At 32.6% G+C, this 24671-nt stretch overlaps 1 long non-coding RNA gene across 1 annotated transcript; it reads left to right on the top strand.

Annotated features, from left to right (window-relative positions):
- The first annotated feature begins 2873 nt into the window (after nt 1–2873).
- LOC142224067 (uncharacterized) lies at nt 2874–3360 on the top strand. The gene is made up of 2 exons (XR_012719017.1): nt 2874–3109; nt 3167–3360. It is a non-coding gene; the product is annotated as an uncharacterized LOC142224067 (long non-coding RNA).
- Nucleotides 3361–24671: the final 21311 nt, after the last annotated feature.

Genomic DNA, 24671 nt, shown 5'->3' with positions numbered 1-24671 from the left:
GCCATTTTATATTTTGTGAAACACCAAGCACAACTAGCTTCTTATAATTTATTTAAATAGAAATGATAATGAAGTGCTGAAAACATAGTTATTTCGCTTAAAATTGTGAAAGGTATATTGGTGAGCAATTTTTGACTTTCCAAATGGAATAAAGTGATAGTTTTTCAAATATTTTTCTAGACAGGCTACCTCCATTGGGAATAAAAGCACTGGCTGATAGACGCTACAACATGTAACTTGTAACTCAACATCAATCTTTTATTAATGCATAAAAATATATTAAATGTGATGTGATAGTCGTATACATGTTATATTTGAGAATTTATAAATGTTTAATAAAATCAATAAACATCTAAACAAACGTGTTTTACTTGACCACAATGATTCTTTTACAACTATCTTAAAATACACTTTCTCTGATTGTTTGAAGGGGCTCTTATTGGCGTCCTTCTAAATGTATCCAGAAGCGCAACTAATAATTGCACTCATGCGATACTTGTTTGTAGTAACTTGGCGTGGTACAACTTCTCAATAGTTACGGCGCTTTTCCGAGGGGTTTTGGATATCGTATAACATACACCCAGAAAAAAGTGCCTTCGAAACTAAAGGAAAAAATTTTCATCAATATAGTTTATCCATTTTATTTCCATCAAGGTAAATTTTTGTGAAAAATAATAAAATTTACTCGTTTCAGTAAAAAAATCCTAAACTGTAAGCAGTTAGGAATAGTTCATTAACTAGAATAACGCATGGAATTTTACTCATACTATTTTCTTCGCTGGGTATAAGAATTTACTACTGAAAAAGAAAATTTTATTCACCGATAACAAAGCATTCGTAAAAATAAACAAAAATCGAACTAAAACCAAGTTTCCTCAAAATTATTAAAAGTTCTTAAAAAATGATAATTGCGACTTCCTTTATAATAGAAAGTTTTTCATACATACGAACAACACTTGGCATAGAAAAATATTTTGGTTCATTCGTACTAAGAAGTATGCAATCCTTTCAAAACTTAAGGAAACACACTTGTTAGAATATAGGAAATTTTCCTAAATTTCTATTGTCTACCTGTAATCGATACCTATCATCGTAATCGATGTGTTTGCGCGTGGGTGTAATCGATATGTTTGCGCGTCGGTTGTTTTTTTCTAGTTGGAATCGCGTTGTTTTGGTATACGGAGAGATTGTTAAAAAATAATATGGTAAAATAATATAATAAATAACAAATAAAATATTTAAAATATTTGTTATTTTAAATTAGTGAAAAATTTTCCTTTTTAAAAATAAATCTATCAATGTTCGTGATATTGTATAAAGGAAGTAAACACCAGCAGAATAACAACCCTTTCATTTGTCTTCATTTTGGAATCTTCAATTATCAGATAATATTCAGTGACGCTAACCTTTTGGAACAAAAATGTTTTATGATTTTTTATATTTGTAGGTATTGAAATTGTAAAAGGAGGACAAAATGGTTAGGCAGCAACTTATTAAAAGTGAAAGGTACAAGAAGAAGAAAAAGTGCGTTTTACAGTTGATAATATCACATGGAAATTGGAAATAGTGGTATAATAAACTAATATTTCAAAGAGATTCGATGCTGTTGATTCTTAATAAATATATTCAATATATTAATAAAACATGTCTTTTATTGAAGATAAAGTTGCTTATAGAAATAAATAAAATTGTATTTAAAAACGAAGGTAAGCAATTCTAATTATGAAGTAAAAGTTTTACCACAAATGTGTAAGATTTGTCCAAATGAATGAAAAAATTTCAATAAAATCATTCCATATATGCCCTGCCAACATTTTTTGAATTTGGGGGCGCTTCTGAGAATCCCCACTACGTCGAAAACAATCATATACGACATCAAAAACTCGTCGGAAAAGCGCCGTCACTATTGAGAAGTTGTACCACGCCAAGTTACTACGAAAAAGTTTCTCATCAGTGCAATTATTAGGTGCCTATTTAGATCAATTTCGAAGGACGTCAATAAGAACCCCTGCAAACTATCAGAAAAAGTGCATTTTAAGGTAATTGTAGAAGAATCATTGTGGTCAAGTAAAACACGATTGTGTAGATGTTTATTGATTTGATTAAACATTTATAATTTCTTATAAATATAACATTTTTCGGTTTATCTCATCACATTTAACATAATTTTTTGCATTAATAAAAGAATGATGTTGAGTTTTTAGTAGCAAGTTACATATTGCAGCGTCTATCAGCCAGTTTGTTTATTTTCGATGGAGACAACCTGGAAAATATTTGAAAAACGATCACTTTATTCTATTTGGGAAGTCGAAAATTGTTCATCATATACCTTTCACAATTTTAAGAGCAATATCTATGTTTTCAGAACTTTATTTTCGTTTTTATTTAAATAAAATACAAAAAATAAAATGGCTCTTCTAACAGTAGTGATGGCAAAATACTTTCATGTACATTTTGTACTTTTTGATATGCTTCCCCCATCACAGATCGCGATGGTGTGGTGACATTTACGAGTCTGTGGTAGCGATGAGGATGAAATGGAACTTTGAAATGCTGGCAGGGTGAATTCAAATTAGTTAAATTTTTTCATTCTGTAGTATAGTGGTACATAAATATAGGAAAATGTTAACTAATATATGGAATACATTATTCCTAATTTCTACGAAAATCACATCGTTCAAACAAATAAAAATGGCTTTGGCGCTATACGAAGTTCAACTTTCTTCACAATGAGTTCATTTTAACTTAAAGAAGGGGTCACTTTTTTTCTGGGTGTACGACTGTTTTCGACGTAGTGGGGATTCTTATAGTCTGGACCCAGCAGACCCAGTTTTCTCCGGCGGCTTTGTCTTGCCGGCTAAGCCGATATCACCCTGCCAGCATTTCAAAGTTCCATTTCAACCTCATCGTTACCACAGACTCGTAAATGTCACTTCAACCATCATGAAAAGGTACATCAAAAAGTACATGCAAGTAATTTGCCATCCCTACTGTTAAAAAAGCCATTTTTTTGTGAAACGCCAAGCGCAACCAGCTTGTTATATTTTAATTAAATAAAAACGAAAATAAAGTTCTGAAAACATAGATTATACGCTTAAAATTGTGAAAGGTATATTGGTGAACAATTTGGTGATTTTCCAAATGGAATAAAGTGATTGTTTTTCAGATATTTTACAGACACGCTGCCTCCATGGAATAAAAACACTGGTTGATAGACGCAGCAACATGTAACTCGCTACTTGTAACTCAACATCATCATTAATGCCAAAAATTATGTTAAATGTAATGTGATAGTGGTATAAATGTTATATTTTTAAGAGTTTGTAAATGTTTAATCAAATTAATAAATATCTAAACAAACGTGTTTTACTCGACCACAATGATTCTTTTACAACTATCTTAAAATGAACTTTTTCTGATTGTTTGGAGGGTCCCTTATTGGCGTCGTTCTAAATTGATCTACAAAGGCACCTAATAATTGCACTCATGCGAAACATTTTTGTAGTAACTTGGCGTGGTACAACTTCTCAATAGTGACGGCGCTTTTCCGACGAGTTTTTGATGTCGTATATGATTGTTTTCGACGTAGTGGGGATTCTCAAAAGAGTCCCCAAATTCAAAAAATGTTGGCAGGGCAGTTATCTGGACACGTGTAGATTATTTTTTCTTGAAATAACTCAACAAATAACAAGCCATTGTATGTTTTTATTCAACTTCATTGTTTAATATTGTCAAAGCGTGCTGTATTGACAAAAAAAACGCTAGGAAACGTGAAAAAGGGAATTATTCGCCGTCAAGCTTATTGTATTTGCCGATGCGGCAAAAATGTTTCGCCTACCGCCTACAATAAGCTTGACGGCGAATAATTCCCTTTTTCACGTTTCCTAGCGTTTTTTTTGTCAATACAGCATGCTTTGACAATATTAAACAATGAAGTTGAATAAAAACATACAATGGCTTGTTATTTGTTGAGTTATTTCAAGAAAAAATAATCTACACGTGTCCAGGCAACAGCAATTCCTAGTGGTGAGTTAAAAAAAATTGATAAGCGATGGCAACACTATACCAGTTTTCGCCAAGGAGTTAGAATAAGTTTTAATTTAGCGACACGCCGCTAGCCGTCACGTTATTCCGTCGCGGATTTTGGGCTTCCCATAAGAAATACACGTAAATAAGTGTTCGCCTACCGCCTATCGCTATGGTTATATTTACACACTTATGGTCAGTTTCTCATCCTCCGATTAATTTTAACCGGTGGATAGACCTCCGGTTAGTAAAATTTTTGTATGGGATCAGCTGTTTTATCGACACGATAAATAATAACAAGACATTGAGAAACTGGCCCTTAGTCCATCACGGCTAAGGGTATCCAGTGCTAAAAGAAAACAGCCCTAGTGCTAGGAAACGTGAAAAAGGGAATTATTCGCCGTCAAGCTTATTGTATTTGCCGTTGCGGCAAAAATGTTTCGCCTACCGCCTATCGCTATGGTTATATTTACACACTAAAAGAAAACAGAGTACTCGTTTATCCAGGACAGCTCCAACAATATACAACACTGTCATCAGCTGTTTAAAAACAATCACAGAAAAGACGTGAAATCTTGCATTTTTAATGTATGAAATGCACAAATTAGTAATAAATATTTACTGCTGCGATTATTTATGACATTGTATCAGTATGAAATTCATTTTTGTCGGTAAATTAGTCACAATAAATTGCTATTGTGAATCGAAGAAGCGTCACTTTATCAAAATACAATCTGGCAGCATCGGTGCGACTTGCACTGATGAGATGTTCTGGATAGAACACCAGTGCAACGATGTTCTGGATAGCCCATACAAATGTTGCATCCAGTGCTAAAAGAAAACGGCCCTACTGTCGTCCGGAATAACTGATAGTCTGTAAAGCGCATTATACTATCAATTTGAAGTTATTCGATTATTCGATGAGATTAGTTGTACAACCAATCTTACAATGACATTTAAAATTTGTGCAAAATTATTATAGTAACTTGATTGCGACGGATTTCGAATGGAAAGTTAAACATTTTGACAAAAAATACAACAATTCTAATAAATTTTTGTGACAATCACATTTACATTTCCGAGCTAAATTTTTGCACAATTAATTATAGCAACTTGATTCCGACGGATTTTGGATGGAAAGTTGTTTAACTTTTTTTTGACAAAAAATACAAAAATTCTAATAAATTTTTCCGATTTAGGGCCTGTTCCAAACCTAAACTTTTTACTATGGTGAGATATCAATTTACTATGGTGAAAAATAATTGCTAATTTGGTGTACTCATTTCTTTAACAAATAAAACAAATTTTTGTTTGTTTTGATATAATCAAAACATGCCAAGCTTAGTGATGTCGAAAATGTCAAGAATTTTCAACAAATGTCACATTTCTTACTAGCCCCCTGGGCTAGTGAAATTATACTCACCTCGATTTACGTCAAATTTTTACCAATGCTGGTAAAAAGTTTCAGTTTCGAACAGGCCCTTAAATCGATATTTTTGATTAATAGCCGGCTAAATTTGAGTCGAGATGAGTCGATTTATTCGGCGGCGAATTCGACTGGCAAAAACAGGTCGGCAGCAGCTAAAATCTTTAGTCAGGATTTATTGTACAAAGAACCCTTAACGAATTCGTACATCCTAAAGTTTTTATATACCATCACTAGCAACCCCCAAAAGCATGAGTTTGAAGCTTTTATCCTTGCGCCGCCCAAAAATGAAGAAGTAGACGATCAAAGAGAAATAACAAAACCGGCGAAGAAGAAAACACAAACAAAAACACAACAAATAGTGGTAGTCTAAGAGGATAAAAGAAAATGATGAATAACATCAACAACAAACGAGATAATATACAAAATGAAAGAGACAAAATCAATAAGGGTAATTCACCAATTTGGTGGATTTCACCACGGTTGTATTTTGTATGCACCCCGACAACAATGCTGTTGAAATCAGTCAGTCTTTAACGGTAATTTTAACTAGACGGTCGATAGAGAAAACGTAGAAATTCGTATGCGGATGAGAACAAACAAAAACAACAACAAAGAAAATCTCAGAAAAAAACAAAGAGCAAGTGTAGTGCAAGACCAGAAGAATAGAAAATTTGGAAATTATAATAAAAGAAAATTAATTTCCGATAGAAAAATAAAAAAATAAAAACAAAATTCTCCGAATTAATAAAAGTACCAATCAATGTAAGTTTCTCAAAGGAGTTGAGAGAAAACGGTAGTGATATTTTCAAGTAAAAATCCATTCGTCTTGTGTCTTTGAAAGTGTTTATCCTTTGATTTTGTGTGTGTGTGTGAAAAGTGTTATGATATAACATCCTTTTCTTGATTGTGAAGCTATGTGACCTCCTTCCCACTAATTCTCTATGGAATCCATGATTGCCATTGTTAGACGAAATTAGTGAATATCTATTATTTTGGTTATATCTCGATACAAAAAAAAAAAAATAAATAAATAAATAAATAAATAAGGAATATATTTATATCTATTTATACCATTTCTTTTATGGATATATAACTACAGGAGAAGGAGTATGAGTTTTAAAGTCAACATATAAATCTATTATGATTTTTTGTATTTATCAATATTGTTTGTAACTTTTAAAATAACCTGAATCTTTCATTTAGTTTGTGTTTCTTTGCAGCCATTTTATTATAATATTCCGTTACACCCATTTTGTTATTCCGATACTTTGCTTTCGTTTTAATCCATTTTAAATATATCACCCTATTTTGTTGTTGTTGTTTTTTTTTTTATTTTTTTCCGGCTATGTTTCATTTACTATTTACGCACTAAATGAGCATAGTCTAACTACTACATCCACCACCATCGCCACCACTACTGACCAACATTAATAAACAACCCACCACACAACTCACCCCGTATTCTCACCATCAACGTGATATCGTCATCTTTGCTTCTATTAGAGAAACATATCACCCCATGCTGTTATTACCCTGCAAACAATTTTACCTTAAGGGACCAGTATAAAGTTCGCATTTTCACACTAAAACCCGGTACTAAAGGGTTCATGTTTCTCTCTTGGAAATCAAAATTGAAAATGCATATTAGTAATAATAAGTGTGTAAAAATAATCATAGCGATAGTTGGTAAGTGAAACATTGGCGGTAAATTGTTTTTCTTTTCTTTGACATAGAAATAAAATTATTAACAAAATTTTCTATAGAAATAAAATTTTTAACAAAATTTTCTATAGAAATAAAAATTTGAGAAAATGTTCTATAGAAATAAAATTTTTCACAAAATTTTCTATAGAAATAAAATTTTAAGAAAATTTTCTATAGAAATAAAATTTTGACAAAATTTTCTACAGAAATAAAATTTTGACAAAATTTTCTATAGAAATTAATTTTTTCACAAAATTTTCTATAGAAATTAATTTTTTCACAAAATTTTCTATAGAAATTAATTTTTTCACAAAATTTTCTATAGAAAACAAAATTTGACAAAACTTTCCATAGAAATAAAATTTTGACAAAATTCTCTACAGAAATAAAATTTTAACAAAATCTTCTATAGAAATAAAATTTTGAGAAAATTTTCTATAGAAATAAAATTTTGACAAAATGTTCTATAGAAATTAAATTTTTCACAAAATTTTCTATAGAAAAAAATTGAAAAAACTTTCCATAGAAATAAAATTTTGACAAAATCTTCTACAGAAATAAAATTTTGAGAAAATTTTCTATAGAAATAAAATTTTAACAAAATTTTCTATAGAAATAAAATTTTGACAAAATTTTTCAGTGTTGCCAATTTTAACAGCATTTTCTATAGAAATACAATTTTTAACAAAATTTTCTATAGAAATAAAAATTTGAGAAAATTTTCTATAGAAATTAAATTTTTCACAAAATTTTCTATATAAATAAAATTTTTAACAAAATTTTCTATAGAAATTAAAATTTGAGAAAATTTTCTATAGAAATAAAATTTTGACAAAATTTTCTATAGAAATAAATTTTTTAACAAAATTTTCTATAGAAATAAAATTTTTAACAAAATTTTCTATAGAAATAAAAATTTGAGAAAATTTTCTATAGAAATTAAAATTTTCACAAAATTTTCTGTAGAGCAAAAAATTGAGAAAATTTTCTATAGAAATAAAATTTTGACCAAATTTTCTATAGAAAAAAATTTTGACAAAATTTTCTTAGAAATAAAATTTTGACAAAACGTTCTATAGAAATTAAATTTTTCACAAAATTTTCTATAGAAAAAAATTGAAAAAACTTTCCATAGAAATAAAATTTTGACAAAATCTTCTACAGAAATAAAATTTTGAGAAAATTTTCTATAGAAATAAAATTTTAACAAAATTTTCTATAGAAATAAAATTTTGACAAAAATTTTCAGTGTTGCCAATTTTAACAAAATTTTCTATAGCAATACAATTTTTAACAAAATTTTCTATAGAAATAAAAATTTGAGAAAATTTCCTATAGAAATTAAAATTTTCACAAAATTTTCTGTAGAAAAAAAATTTGAGAAAATTTTCTATAGAAATAAAATTTTGACAAAATTTTCTATAGAAATAAAATTTTTACAAAATTTTTCAGTATTGCCAATTTGGGATTTTCCCCCAAATTGACAATATTTTGCGTAGATAGGGACAATATTTTTGATTAGGAGACATGGGGATTTGTTGGGGAATTTTTATAAATTTTGGGATTGTTGTGGGGATTTTTTGGAAATCGATTTAATATAAAAATTCAGATTTACAATAATGTTTTACATGAAATTCTTTATATTTCCGCTTTATTAAAAATAAATTGTCAAAATTAAAAAAAAAAAAAACATTGCTCGTCGTTATTCCACGTCATAAAAAAGGAGCATTTGGACAAAAACAGACATGAGATTTTATTTTGGGGGCTCCAGCATTGATTTATAATTTTACTTAGCTTGGCTAAGAAAATTTTTCACAATTCTGAAATAATTCCGTTAGGTCTCGGTGCTAAATATTGCCCCGCCATCAGTGTCCATTATTATTAGGGTTTTCTTTTTCCCGGACTTTTTGCATTCCCGGGAAAGCCGGAATTTTTTTCGAATTTCCCGGGATCCTGGTCAAAGGGAAACCTGCTTTGATGTGGAACACATTTACACATTTGAATAAATTAGAAATCGCCTAAAGCTACGATTATAAGGCGCTCTCTGGACAACTAACAATCTATATTATGTTGTTCTCTTACATCAGCCATAAATCATAATAAAATACGAAATATTTTGTAATACAAAACATTTTGACAATGGTTAAGGCAGTCTCTTTCGGTATAGTTTTCGGAAGAACACTATTAATATAGTGGGATTTTTTGTAACACTAAAAACTGTTTGGAAATGAAAGAAATCGAAATATTTCACCATCGTTAAACGGGGTCAATAAATGCACATATTCAGTCAATATTCCCAAAAAGGAAACACTACCATGTAATACGACATTCACATTATATTACGTTCGCACTAGACACGAAATCTGGCTATTTAGAACCAAAATCTCTTTACAAATCTCAAGTGTTCGGACGGGCAAAATAACGAGATTTCGTAAATTTGAAGATTTAACAGCTGTTTGTAAATATATCAATACAAAAACACAAACCCGTATGTGCACACGCACACACACATTTATCTACAAGCAAAATTGGGCAGGGTTGCAAAACGCGCATTTTTAGTACTAACACCACAGTTGTACAAGGCAGTATAGGGGATTTTGAAAGTGATTTTGTTGAAATCCTCTACGAACCAGCTGATATTTGCCTATTGCAAATCTACTGAGATCTAGGAGGATTTCGGTCAAAATCCTCGTTTACGAAGATTTCGTGTCTAGTGTGAACGTAGTATAATGTGTATAAGGTATAAATTTGAAATTAAAGTAACTATCTTTAAAAAGGTTGGAATTTTCTTATTTCATAAAAAACATCCATGCAATAATTATGAAATTTTGAAAATGTCCAGTTGTTTTTAAAGGTTTACTCAGTCTACCAGTCTATCGGAATGTCGGTTTACAGAAATATGACAATCATAAATTAGGAAGTGCAAACTTCTTTTTAACAATTGGGAGCCCGTTGGATTCTGGATTAGAACCCACGACTATGTATGCTCCACAAGGCAACTACTACGACTTGGTACGATAGTTATTCACATTACACTTCCAAAATCCACTTTAACTAGATTTCAACTGTCATTAGCCATATAAAATATTGTAAAGAAATACATAAAATATTGTAAAGAAAATTTCCCGGTAATTCCGGCACTTCATTCCCGGGAAAGCGGGATCGAAAAAATAGCAATTTCCTGGGAATTCCCGGGATCCCGTTCCCGGGAAAACCCCTAATTATTATATGCCATAAATGTAGAAATGATGATGGTGGTTCGTGTTCATAGTGATCTACAACCCAATTTTATTACTAACATACTTAAAACTAAATTTTCGTTCGTATAGTGACACTGTGGCCACTCGAGCTTAAAATAATCTAGCAAAATTTGGAGAACATTTTACCAAAAAACTACCAAACAAAAAATTCTTATTCTATAGAAAATTTTGTCAAAATAATATAATAAGCAACGATGAGCCCGTCGTAAAAACTAGGAAAAACGCGTTAGAATTGTTGTTGTATCCTGGAAACCAGTTTCTGTTAATTGTCATATGTTGTAGTTGACTGTAGAAAAAATAAGCATTGTTCGACTGTTCACCACTTAGGTGAATTCTAACAAATTATTACTATGTAACAAAACGAAATAAAAATAAGATTAAGGGACTTGTAAGTTATATGAAAAGATGATGTACAGTGGGAGAAAAGATGATTCAATTTGTAAGAGGAAATTTCCCAAATGTTTTCTCCATAAGGAGTTAGCATAAAGGGCCCAAAATTGAGTTATCTCTCCCAGCCAGATCTATACTAAAGGCTGTGGAAAGGTTCATTCGCCCGAACCGAAACATGTACAGTCCAGGCGTGTATAGATTTGTATCTGGCGTTTTCTTTTCAATGGCTCTATTAACCATGTTCCTTAATCTATATCTGTCCATAAAGCTCGAAAGATAATTGTATAATTATATATAATGCATTTTGGACGTCAATTGCCTGTTTCGGTATCAGGCTAACATGTAATATAAAATTTTATTTCTATAATTTTCTCAAAATTTTGTTACAATGGAAAATTCTCTCAAAATGTTATTTCTATGGAAAACTTTCTCCAAATTTTATTTCTATACAAATTTTTCTCACAATTTTATTTCTATAGAAAATTTCTCAAAATTTTATTTCCAAATTTTATTTCTATAGAAAATTTTATTTTTATTTCTATAGAAATTTTTGTCAAAATTTTATTTTTATAGAAAATTTTGTCAAAATTTTATTTCTATAGAAAATTTTGTCAAAATTTTATTTCTGTAGAAAATTTTCTCAAAATTTTATTTCTATAGAAACTTTTGTCAAAATTTTTTTTCTACACAAAATTTTGTCAAAATTTTATTTCTATAGAAATTTTTATCAAAATTTTATTTTTATAGAAAATTTTGTCAAAATTTTATTTCTATAGAACATTTTGTCAAAATTTTATTTCTATAGAAAATTTTGTCAAAATTTTATTTCTATAGAAAATATTGTCAAAATTCTATTTCTATAGAAAATTTTGTCAAAATTTTATTTCTATAGAAAATTTTGTCAAAATTTTATTTCTATAGAAAATTTTGTCAAAATTTTATTTCTATATAAAATTTTCTCAAAAATTTGTTTTCATAGAATATTTTATCAAAATTTTATTTTCATATAAAATTTTGTCAAAATTTTATTTATATAGAAAATTTTGTCAAAATTGTATTTCTATAGAAAATTTTGTCAAAATTTTATTTCTATAGAAAATTTTGTCAAAATTTTATTTCTATAGAAAATATTGTCAAAATTCTATTTCTATAGAAAATTTTGTCAAAATTTTATTTCTATAGAAAATTTTGTCAAAATTCTATTTCTATAGAAAATTTTGTCAAAATTTTATTTCTATAGAAAATTTTGTCAAAAATTTGTTTTCATAGAATATTTTATCAAAATTTTATTTTCATATAAAATTTTGTCAAAATTTTATTTATATAGAAAATTTTGTCAAAATTTTATTTTCATAGAAAATTTTGTCAAAATATTATTTTCATAGAAATTTTGTCAAAATTTTATTTTCATTGAAAATTTTGTCAAAATTTTATTTCTATAGAAAACTTTCTCAAAACTTTATATCTGTAGATAATGTTTGCAAATTTTTATTTCTTTATAACATTCTTTTAAAACTTGATTTCTATAAAATACTAGCGTATTCGAAGCAGCCTTCCGAAGCGTATTTGTAGGAACATTTTGCGCTAACTTAGTCAACCATATCCTTCGTGCTGAAAACAAATTCTTCTTTCAAACAAATCGGACTATTTGCTTTTTCGTTTATAGGTACAAATACCATGGGTATGCAAATGTAAAACCCTTTCCTCCAAATTTTTTAAATAATGTTCTGTATTCAAGTAGTTGGACAATCTTCTATATATCTTGTGAATTTTAAGTGTGGTTTGTCAATGAAAGGTATCCTTCTCCTCAACATATCTGAAAATTAAGCACTATATTATAATAACATAACATACAAAGAATTACTGTTTCCCATCCAATAAATCGGAAAAATCAAAAGTAGTAAAAAATTTTACCACATTAACATTTGCTAAAATGTTGGAAAATGATGCACCCTCTACGTTGGCTGCCAATTTCATGTAAATTTAAGTTCATTACTAAAAAGAAGTCTAGCAGAAGCCTGTGCAAAAATCATAAAATTATGTACCGAGTTCCCATTTACGGACAACCCTCTACTTTCAATTTAAGAAAAAACAGACAAAAGGGAACCCTTCGCTCCTCTCCGACCTGATATCGGACTATCACGTAGCCTATATTAATTTCCTTCGCTCCACTCCGACCTGATATCGGACTATCACGTACCCTATATTAATTTCACAACTACTCAATGGTCCTTATAAATTCTATCGAAGTAAATCCACAAAGTTTATTTCAATTTTCCCCTTCCTCAACCAGATATCGAAAAATCATATACTAATTTAAAAATCATGTATAAATTTAATCACCTCCTCCCACGTTCCCTGTAAATTTCAAGTAGATCGGATATGTTTAAATTTTGCTCTATTGTTTTAAAGGGACGTCACTTTCCCCGATATAATATCGACAAACACCGTAGTGAATAGCACCTCTAACTTTCCCTGAAAATTCTTGAAACTTTCCTTCAAGTGTGGGGGCACGGAAGGTTGCCTCTTCGTTCGTAACCTTCCCCCACTGCTTTGTAAATTTAAAGAAAACTTAAGAATTTTTTTGGAGTTTTATAGGAGGACCTCCTCCCCGACCAAATATCGAAAAGTGATGTAACGTATCTTTTCTAAACGTCCCAGAAAATGTCAAGCAAATTATAAGCCTAAAGGGGTGGCCTTCAGGTATAAACTATTAATATCGTAACCACTCCCCAGTCCTCTGTAAATTTCAAGTAACTCGGTAAAGTTTAATTGTTTCTCTGTATGTACTTAAGAGAAGCGGATGTCTCCCTATGCCCTTTTATTTTTATTAAAAAATCAGGAACCTGATATAAATTTCATAACCTCACCCACTTTTTCCGTAAAATTTCAGTCGGGGGAGATTAGTTTTGTTTCCACTGTACCCAACATTCAATGAAAATTTCAAGCAAATCGCATAATTTTGTTTCAAAAAGTAGGGCAAGGGGGAGGTCCCCCTCCCCGTCCACATATGAAATCATCAGGTACCTTATATTAATTCCATAACCTCACCGCATGTTCACTGTAAATCTCAGATAATTTAGAGAATTTTAGTTTTTTCACTTTAAGGTGAGTATTAAGTTCGAGTTTAGCCGCTAAAAACGTTATTTTTTCACGATTACTTTTCTTTAATAATCCATTTTAAGGAATACAAACTTCGTGAAAATTTGCTTTGGGCTTTTCCCCATCAAGTTATAATAAAATTTGCAACAAATATGTATAATTTCATGCATTTTTCTTACTGATTTAGTTTTCACTTTAGCGATTTTAGCGGCTAAACTCGAACTTAATACTCACCTTTACTGTAAAAAAAGTCGAACAAAGGGGAGGGGCCCCTCCGCCACCAAATATCGAAATATAAAGTAGCGGATCTTTGTCTAAAAGCCAACCCCAACCTTCATTGAAAATTTGAAGCAAATCGGTCAACTTTGGTCCAATTTTCAAAAGGTCCGACAAAGGAGAGGCCCCCCTCCGCGACCAGGTGTCAAAAAATGAGGTACCCTATTTTCACCACATGAACGCCCTCTACGATCTCTAAAAGTTTCAAGTAAATCGGTTCAGCCGTTTCGGAGCCAACTCGGAACATACAAACAAACAATCAAACAAACAAACAAATAAACAAACATACACACAAAAAAATAACTGCAAATAAATATTAACAACTTTATTTGTATGTAAAATCTGCTGATGCTCAACAAATTTGTCTATTGAATATGAGACATTTGTTGTTGAAATGTGTTTGTAGATGCTTGACAGAGGAAATAATAGAGATATTCTGAATTTTCAACAAATTGTTTTGTTGCGAAATTAGTTGACAGCTATCGATATGAAAACAAAAACAAAACTACAAGACTGGTTACGCGCACATCGTTGAAAACATGTACATACACAGAAAAAAATATCACCAAAATATTTCCAATTAAAAAGTTAATTGAAGTTGAAATTTTGTTCAATTAATAAATTAATTGGTACAATTAACTTTTTAATCAAGATAGAAACATTAAGTTAATTAAGCCAATGATTGAAAATTTTAAAATTTTTAATTAAAAAGTTAATTGATACAATTAACTTTTAATCAAATTCGGAAGACTAAGTCAATGAAAAAAGTGATGAACATTTTTTTTAAATTTTTAATTAAAATTTTTTTCAAACAATCAATTGTTAATCCAAATAAAATTTCTAAGCCAATTCAGAATGTTATTGAAAATAGTTACCTTTTTTTTAATTACTAAATTAATTGAGTTTTGCAATCAATATCAATTAAATTTTTAATTGAATCAATTAAAAAATTAATTGAAATTTGGTAATGAAATCAATTAATTTTTTAATCAAGAATTTTTTCTATGCCCAATTAAAACTGTGATTGATACTATCATTTTCGTGATTGAAGACATTTCAATTAAAAAATTAATTGGATCAATTAATTTCGTGATTGAATCAGAAAAAAATTTTTTTGTGTGTACGAAAGCTAAAAGAAGTATGCGAAGAATACCGTTAGAACAAAATGAGTATGAGCACATGCACGTGTATGATAGCAAGCAAAGAGCTCATTCATCAGAGAATACAGAAAAGCATTTATAAATGCCTGTAAAAAATTTATATTTTTTAAATTTGGTAGTTAAATGTGTTTGTTGTATGAGATAATTAATAAAACCGTATTAATATCGGGATTAGAGTTATTACAATTCTAATTAACTAGAATATATATCACTGGGCAAAAAGTTGTCAAAATGCTTGCTAGACCCTGGACTACTCAAATTTAAAATCGTCATACATTTACAAAACTGAGTATAGGATTTTCGACACAAAAATGTTACATGTTCCCCGTCCAAAAATAGCATTTTGTCATATTCATTCTCTGTGTGTACTTAACAAAATATCTCCAAAATTGTTCCGGCAATTTTGCAATTTTGGTGCAATAATTCTGTCAATTTTAATTTAATTTTTTGTCAATACACCAATAAATTTGTTACAGGTCATTGATAGACTGCAACAAACCACATACAAATTTTTTCGTTCAAATTCAAAAATATTTGTTGAGAACACAAATTATTTGTTGCCTTCTGATGGTAACGATTGCTAACAACTTTTTTGTAATAATGGTTATTAAAAGTACAAATTAGTTTGTTGCAGGAAAATTAACAAATTTTGTTATTGGTTTTCCAACAAAAGTTATTGGTTCTCAAACTTATTTTTATCTGTGTAGATTGAATTTTATATATAGATAGATTTTTGGCAATTTTTATACCCTCCACCATAGGATGGGGGTATATTAACTTTGTCATTCCGTTTATAACACATCGAAATATTGCTCTAAGACCCCATACAGTATATATATTCTGGGTCGTGGTGAAATTCTGAGTCGATCTGAGCATGTCCGTCCGTCCGTCTGTGGAAATCACGCTAACTTTTCCGAACGAAACAAGCTATCGACTTGAAACTTGGCACAAGTAGTTGTTATTGATGTAGGTCGGATGGTATGGGCCATATCGGTCCACTTTTACGTATAGCCCCCATATAAATGGACCCCCAAATTTGGCTTGCGGGGACTCTAAGAGAAGCAAATTTCATCCGATCTGGCTGAAATTTGGTACATGGTGGTGTCAGCATATGATCTCTAACAACTATGCTAAAATTGGTACACATCGGTCCATAATTATATATAACCCCCATATATACGGATCTTATGTACCCTCCATGGTGGAGGGTACATAAGATTCGGCCTGGCCGAACTTACGGCCGTATATACATGTTTTATGTTATTTTTATACAAAACTAAGTTCATTATGCTTTTGTTGATGCAATGCATAGTTATGTATGTTAATTTTCTGTTCGTTATATGAAATTAATACTTTTGGTTTTAAGCAAAAGTAGTTTTAATATAATTTACATTAAAGATTTTTTGACGATTTTTAAAATAGAAGTGACGATTATGACGATTTTTTCGGAAAAAAAGTGACAATTTTTCTTGAAATTTTATTGGCAGCCCTGACTAAAAGGGTAGCTTAACCAACAGAGGAAAATAATGTTTGCCACATTTATTTGGGCAAAGCCCTATAGACTGCAAGATGGTTGGATGGACGCACGTTTCGGAATTACCACATTCCTCATCAGCATCCTCTACTTGCAGCAAAACTATCAACCAATTATGAGAATAAATTCGGGTATGTTAGTTCACTAAACCCAAAGTGAACCACACTTGAACCTTCCGAAAAATGATTTATGATAGTCGGCTTTTGCCGAAATAAATCTTTGCACAAATAAAATTTTATTTCTATAGAAAATTTGTGAAGTACCTCTTAATAGGAGAGGAATAATTCGCAAATTCCACCAAGACATTAAGAATTCTACCAAACGGTAGAATGGCCATCAAAAAATCCAGATCTCATTCCGTTTGTACGGGAGGCCTTTTGAGAGGGTAAGGTTGGCCCTAAAAAATACCAAAGTGTCTGGCGAGTTACAATTGCGTCCTGATGAGACAAAGTTCTCTCCCGTTATTTTAGGGCCACTTAGACTATACAGACCATTGTGATACCACAAGTAGTGAACCCTTATTATTGAGTGCTGTCCGATTCTAGGTTTAGCTCAATTACAGCTCTACATACGCAACTGCAATTTGTGATAAGTTTCGCGGTAAAAACAAGTTCCTCAATGCACTTGCCGGTAGTCTTTGAGGTAGGGGCAATGAAACCTTGTTGACTACAAATCAGCCAGTCAGCCAGTGATAAACTATGTAGCGCCAGTGTGGATACCTCTGATAGGTTGGGTTAGCTATAGTGGCAGCCTGATATTCAAAGCTCACTTAGATTATTCAATCCATTGTGATACCACAGTGGTGAACTTCTCTCTTATCACCGAGTGCTGGCCAATTCTATTTTAAGCTCAATGACAAGGGATCTCCTTTTTATAGCGGAGTCCGCACAACATTCCACATTGCGGTGAAACCAACACCACCTCAGTATGTAAGGGTTGATCTTTGCCTTCTAACATACAGTACCAGATTGAGCGTTACAAAAGAGATCAGATTAGACAGCATACCTGACACAACTGAACAGAGTTCAAGAAAGCTGAAACAGTGAGAAGTTACAAGTTTAATCCTTTTCTTAGAGTTCGATTCCCACTCATAGCACCAGAGGAAAGAGACCTACCACGGCTGACCAGGATATTTTTTGGTCCAGCTAAAATCAGGTAAAGACAGCCACCTCAATTCCTATCTAAACGTGGTAGCAGCGTAGCTGACGTAGATTCCATCTGTAATCAAGAGCCACATTACACGAGTCAACTTTTCAATTGCACGGAGAAACATTCCCGGCACACCAGCAGCTCACTATGGGCACATCCGACGGAGTTTCTCGATCTGGACACAAGTTGATGTATTGGCATTTGACTGTTTTTTGGAATGTTCCTTATTAGTAAGATATGTACTTATAGGACCTACACACTATGGGAATACACACTCCCATCCATTTCATATTTACCATTTCAAAACTCTTGTAAATGTTTATAGGGTTTTAATCGATTTGTGGGGCAAGTAATACACGTAGTTAGTCCTCAATCACTCGTAGATGTCTAGTTCATTATATACGTACATGAGACAATGGCAACAATGTTGGCGAGAGACCACAACGAATACACTCCATATCGATTCTTCAATACCATCTCACATGTAATTTCTCTGGTACATCGACCCATTTGTCGATGACCCACCGTCAATTGTTTTTGTCCATTGTTATTTACCGTTCTAGCTCTGGCGACAAGAACTATGACTGCGGCAAAACGAGACAATGTCGCTCAATTTAATAGTCATTATGGATTATAGATAATAGCCTCCTTATAAGATGAACATATAATACCGTGTGGACATATTGCGAATTAAAGTATTGAAGAAGAAAATCGAGGAAATTACTCCCATTCGTAATGGTTGGCATTTTTGATTGTACAATGATGTCTGGGTCGAGGGAGATGATTATACCACCGTCATTGTTGTTTATGGAATTTTGAGGATGCTTTGTGAAAAAAAATTTCCAGTAAAGACATTAGTCGAAGCTCTAGAGAGAATAGATAATTAAGGATCCTACAAGAATAGAATTTAATTGTTCAAGTGTACAGCGTAAGAATCTATGGCGAATGTGTGCTGAGATTGAGCATTGGTCGTCCAGGGTTACCTTCCAAGGATCTCCCAACCTTAGGTTAGGTTATGTATAGTGGCAGCCCGATATTTCAGGCTCACTTAGACTATTCAGTCCATTGAGATACCAGAGTGGTGAACTTCACTCTTATCACTGAGTGATGGCCGATTCTATGTTGAGCTCAATGACAACGGATCTCCGTTTTATAGCCGAGTCCGAAAGCCGTTCCACATTGCAGTGAAACCACTTAGAGTAGCTTTGAAATACTCAGAAATGTCACTATCATGAGATGGGATAATTCGCCGCTGAAAAATTTTTGGTGTTTGGTCTAAACTGGGTTTGAACCCAGGACCCTGTGTATGCAAGGTGGCCATGCTAACCATTGCACCACGGTAGCTCCCATCCCCAAACATTAAATAAAACACTTCTAAGCAATGAATAACTCTGGAATCAGGTAGGGAGCAAGATGGCGACATTCAGCCTCGGCGGAGATATTTACAATGTCATGTTTGTTTTTAACACAAAAAGTCGGTTGCGGCAAGCGCGATGCAGACAAGCCGCCTTACAAGTGAATGGTGAATCCCTTTGGGTTACCAAGGCGTTTGAGCTGATGGCCATGCTATTTGTCTTACTTTTCTCTTTGCTCTCGCGACACATCCCTCTGTCCTGACAACATGAACAAGACCATGTAAATGGTTCATTATAATATACTACGGAAGTCACAGGACCACGATAGCATATCCCTGAGGATAGAACTATACTACGATTTTGTCAAAATGGCGAGGGAACATTTCTTTAGCGGACACACCATTGGCTTTTAACAGTATAAAGATATGTTGGGCTTGCAGAAGGAAATTTACTATGGCAGCAAAACCGACTGAACTCAATACACCTGAGATGTTCCTGTGTTAGAATTTCGAGTTAATATACCTATGACTTTGTTGGTTTCTTTTTCTGGAGAACTCTAGAGACTCAATTACTCCCTCCATTACTACCGCCATGTTAAGCCAATAATGATAGCAATTCAGGATAGCTTTGGTTATAGTAACAGCTAAGCGATTTAAAGATTCAGAACTCCTGGATAATGAAGACAGGACTTCCCTGTAGCAATGGAGCCTGCAGATCGCTCCAACTCTCTCTCTCTCTCTCTTTCTCTACTTAAAAAGGACAAAGAAGCGAACGCCGGTTTGGAGAAATACGTTTTAATCCCAGACACATGTTGGCCTTGCAGAAGGAAATTTACAATGGCAGAAAAATCGATCTACAAGAACTCGACATACCTGAGATGTTCCCAAGTTAGAATTTCGGATTAATATACCTATGACAGCAATTCTGGGTAGCGTGGGGTATAGTAACACTTGATTTAAAAATTCTGAATTTAACTCCTAGATAATGAAGACAGGACTTCCCTGTAGCAATGAAGCCTGCAGATCGCTTCAACTCTATCTCTCTCTCCCAAATAAGGGCAAAGAAGCGAACGCCGGTTTGGAGAAATACGTTTCATCCCAGACACATGTCGGCCTTGTAGAAGGAAATTTACTATGGTAGCAAAATAGATCTACAAGAACTCGATGTTCTTAAGTTAGAATTTCGGGTTAATATACCTATGAGTTTTTTGGTTCCTTTTGCTGGAGAACTCTATAGGCTCAAATTCCATTCTGGGTAGCGTGGGGTATAGTCATTGGCGTAGCTAGGGTGGTGCTGGGGGGGGCTATGCCCCCCCCAGAATAGTTCTTGCCCCCCCCTATTCTGGGGGGGGGCTATGCCCCCCCAGAATAGTTCTTGCCCCCCCCAGAATAATCAAAGCTACAGTTGATTTATATTTTAATTCAAGCTTTGCGATGTGTTTAATCCAATTAAGATTGTTGCAGAGAGAGTATGTTAAGCATATTTTTTAGTATTGATATTTACATTACAACTAAAAACACGTAATAAAAACACTAAAAGGAAACTTGAGACGCACATTTTCAAAAATAGTCAATTTATAACTACGTTGATTAAAATCATAAATCGTCACATGCCCAATTTACCATCTAAAATCGTCAAAATCACGAAAAATCCACAGAGTTGGCACCGCTGCTCTCGACAGTTGCTTCGTTGTATTCTGTTCTCAGAGAATTTCTAAAAACTAATCGAAGATAGACGTTTTATAATATTCAATTTATTTTTTGCCTTTTATTTAATTTTTTATTCTTAGTATTTTTTATACACGATGAATATATTAAGTTTATGTTTTGCTTTATGATGTCTAGTCCTGTTTTAAAACACACATTTTAAATAAAATTTAAAAATCATATGTTTGTTGTCTTGAATTAAAAATAAATTACAAACAATATTTTTCAAACACATACTTAAAGCAATGCTTTTATTTTTTGTTATATTAAATAATGGTAAGTTGCTATTTGATTATTTATAGCGGTGTCGTGGAACCGGCTCCCACATACAATAAAATATTTTTTGTCTTCAACCATGAAATTAATTGATCTAATTAATTATACCCTTCACCACTACTGTGGTACAGGGTATAATAAGTTTGTGCATTTGTATATAACGCCAAGAAATAGTGGTCATAGACCCATCTTTTAGTATACCGATCGGGTAAGAATTAAAATCTGAGTCGATTTAGCGATGTCCGTCTGTCTGTCTGTCTGTCCGTCCGTCTGTCTGTATATGTAATTTTGTGCACAAAGTACAGCTCGCAATTTAAGTCCGATCGTCCTCAAATTTGGCATAGGGCCGTTTCTTGAGACAGAGACAATTGCTATTGGTTTTGGAAAAAATCGGTTCAGATTTAGATATAGCTGCCATATATATTTATCCCCGATCTGGTCATAATTGGCGTGTTTATCAACCGATGTTCTTCAAATTCAGTACATCCGAATATTTTATGAGTCTCAAAAAACTTGCAAAATATCAGCAAAATCAGTTCAGATTTAGATATAGCTCCCATATATATCTTTCGTCCGATTTAGACTCATATGACCACATAGGCCAAAGGTTACTACCGATTTTCGTGAAATTTTGCATAAAGAGTAGAATTGACATTCTACCAATGCTTGGTACACTTGATTGAAATCGGTTCAAATTTAGATATAGTTCCCATATATATCTTTCGTCCGATTTGAACTTATATGGCCACAAAAGCCAGAGATTTGCCGTGATTTGCTTCAAATTTTGCACAAGGGGTACGTTTAATAGTATCGTTAAGTGTGTCAAATTTTGTTAAAATCGGTTCAGATTTAGATATAGCTCCCATATATATCTTTCGTCCGATTGAACTTATATGGCCTCAAAATCCAGGGTTTTGCCGTGATTTGCTTCAAATTTCGCACAAGGAGTACGTTTAGTAGTATAGGTAATTGTGCCAAATTTGGTTGAAATCGATTCAGATTTAGATATGGCTCCCATATATATCTCCCGTCCGATTTGCACTCATATGACCAGGGGGGCCAAAGTTATACTCCCATTTACGTGAAATTTCGCATAGATAGCAGAATTATTATTCTAACTATACATGTCAAATTTATTCAAAATCGGTTCAGATTGTATATAGCTCCCATATATACGTACACCAGAGTTGGGGAAATATGGTCGACTGTTTCATATTTTAGACCCATTTTCAATGGGATTTTCCTCCAATTGACTGGATAGTTTCCACAGAGAATACAAATATGGCCAAAATTCTCACAGTTTACACAAAATTCTGTGATGATTTCCCCATATCCTACACACTGCAATGCCAAAATTTCCACAGAACGGATGAGTTTTAAATAAGGCTCCAAGTCGCCCTACACATATCTTGGCGAGATCTAACCAATATCCTTGTAAAATCGCCACTGCTGAGTAGCAAAAATTGTAAATATTACTCTAATTGTCCTATATCTCGAATACATATGCATCGCCTGAAAAATTAAAAATCTCTTTTGTACAATTGCATTAAAATTTCTCTCGCTTCATATTTCCCATATTTTTTACTAACATTGTGTATCATCCTAGGGCGTTAGCCGATTTAAATTTTAATTCTAGAGTTTTTGTAGAAGTACAAAAAATTGTTTCCATTAAAAGTATTTGTATCTGGAAATGCAAACCTTTATATAGCTCCCAGCAAATTTTAAGTAGTTGAGATGGTAACACAAATGTTTGTCTACATAGTGGTGAAGGGTATAATATAGTCGGCTCCGCCCGACTTTAGATTTTACTTACTTGTTTTTAATTGAAATGTATTCAATCAAAAAAAATGATAGTATCAATCATGTATAGTTTTATCAATAGGGGTAATTTATCGCTTCGGAAATTTCGACAAAATTTTGAAGGATGTCTGGGGGGGCATAGCCCCCCCAGAGAAAATTTCTAGCTCCGCCAATGGGTATAGTAACACTTGATTTAAAAATACTGAATTTAATTCCTAGATAATGAAGACAGGACTTCCCTGTAGCAATGTAGTCTGCAGATCGCTCCAACTCTATCTCCCTCTCTCTCCTTAAAAAGGACAAAGAAGCGAACGCCGGTTTGTAGAAATACGTTTTAATCCCAGACACATGTCGGCCTTGCAGAAGGAAATTTACTATGGCAGCAAAATCGATCTACAAGAACTCGACTCACCTGAAATGCCCCTAAGTTAGAATTTCGGGTTAATATACATTTGACTTTTTTTGGTTCCTTTTGCTGGATAATTCTATTGACTCAAACTCAATTACGTCCCTCGATCAGCATATTACAATAGGAAGGCTTTATTGTTTACCCCATAACGACAGCAATTCTGGGTAGCGTGGAGTATATTAACACTTGAGCGATTTAAAAATTCTGAAATTAAACTTCAGAACTCCTGGATAATAAAGACAGGACTTCCCTATAGCAATGGAGCCTGCAGATCGCTCAAACTCTCTCTCTCTCTTTCTCTTCTTAAAAAGGACAAAGAAGCGAACGCCGGTTTGGAGAAATACGTTTCATCCCAGACACATGTCGGCCTTGCAGTAGGAAATTTACTATGGCAGCAAAATCGATCTACAAGAACTCGACACACCTGAGATGTTCCTATGTTAGAATTTCGGATTAATATACCTATGACTTTGGTGGTTCCTTTTGCTGGAAAACTCTATAGATTCAAACTCCATTAACATACTTCCCTCGATCAGCATATTACAATAGAAAGGCCTTACTGTTAAGCCCATAACGACTGCAATTGTGGGTAGCGTGGGGTATATTAACACTTGATTTAAAAATTCTGAATTTAACATCAGAACTCCTAGATAATAAAAACAGGTCTTCCCTGTAGCAATGGAGTCTGTAGATCGATTCAACTCTATCTCTCTCCTTAAAAAGGACAAAGAAGCGAACGCCGGTTTGGAGAAATACGTTTCATCCCAGACACATGTCGGCCTTGTAGAAATTTACTATAGTAGCAAAATAGATCTACAAGAACTCGACACACCTGAGATGTTCCTAAGTTAGAATTTCGGGTTAATATACCTATGACTTTTTTGGTTCCTTTTGCTGGAGAACTCTATAGACTCAAACTCCATTACTTCCCTCGATCAGCATATTACAATAGGAAGGCCTTACTGTTAAGCCCATAACGACAGCAATTCTGGGTAGCGTGGAGTATATTAACACTTGAGTGATTTAAAAATTCTGAAATTAAACTTCAGAACTCCTAGATAATAAAGACAGGACTTCTCTGTAGCAATGGAGTCT

The sequence above is a fragment of the Haematobia irritans genome, chromosome 2 (assembly GCF_050003625.1).
Source record: "Haematobia irritans isolate KBUSLIRL chromosome 2, ASM5000362v1, whole genome shotgun sequence".
Lineage (NCBI taxonomy): Eukaryota > Metazoa > Arthropoda > Insecta > Diptera > Muscidae > Haematobia > Haematobia irritans.
Note: the sequence above shows the minus strand (reverse complement) of the source record. Positions and strands in the feature narration are given on the sequence as shown.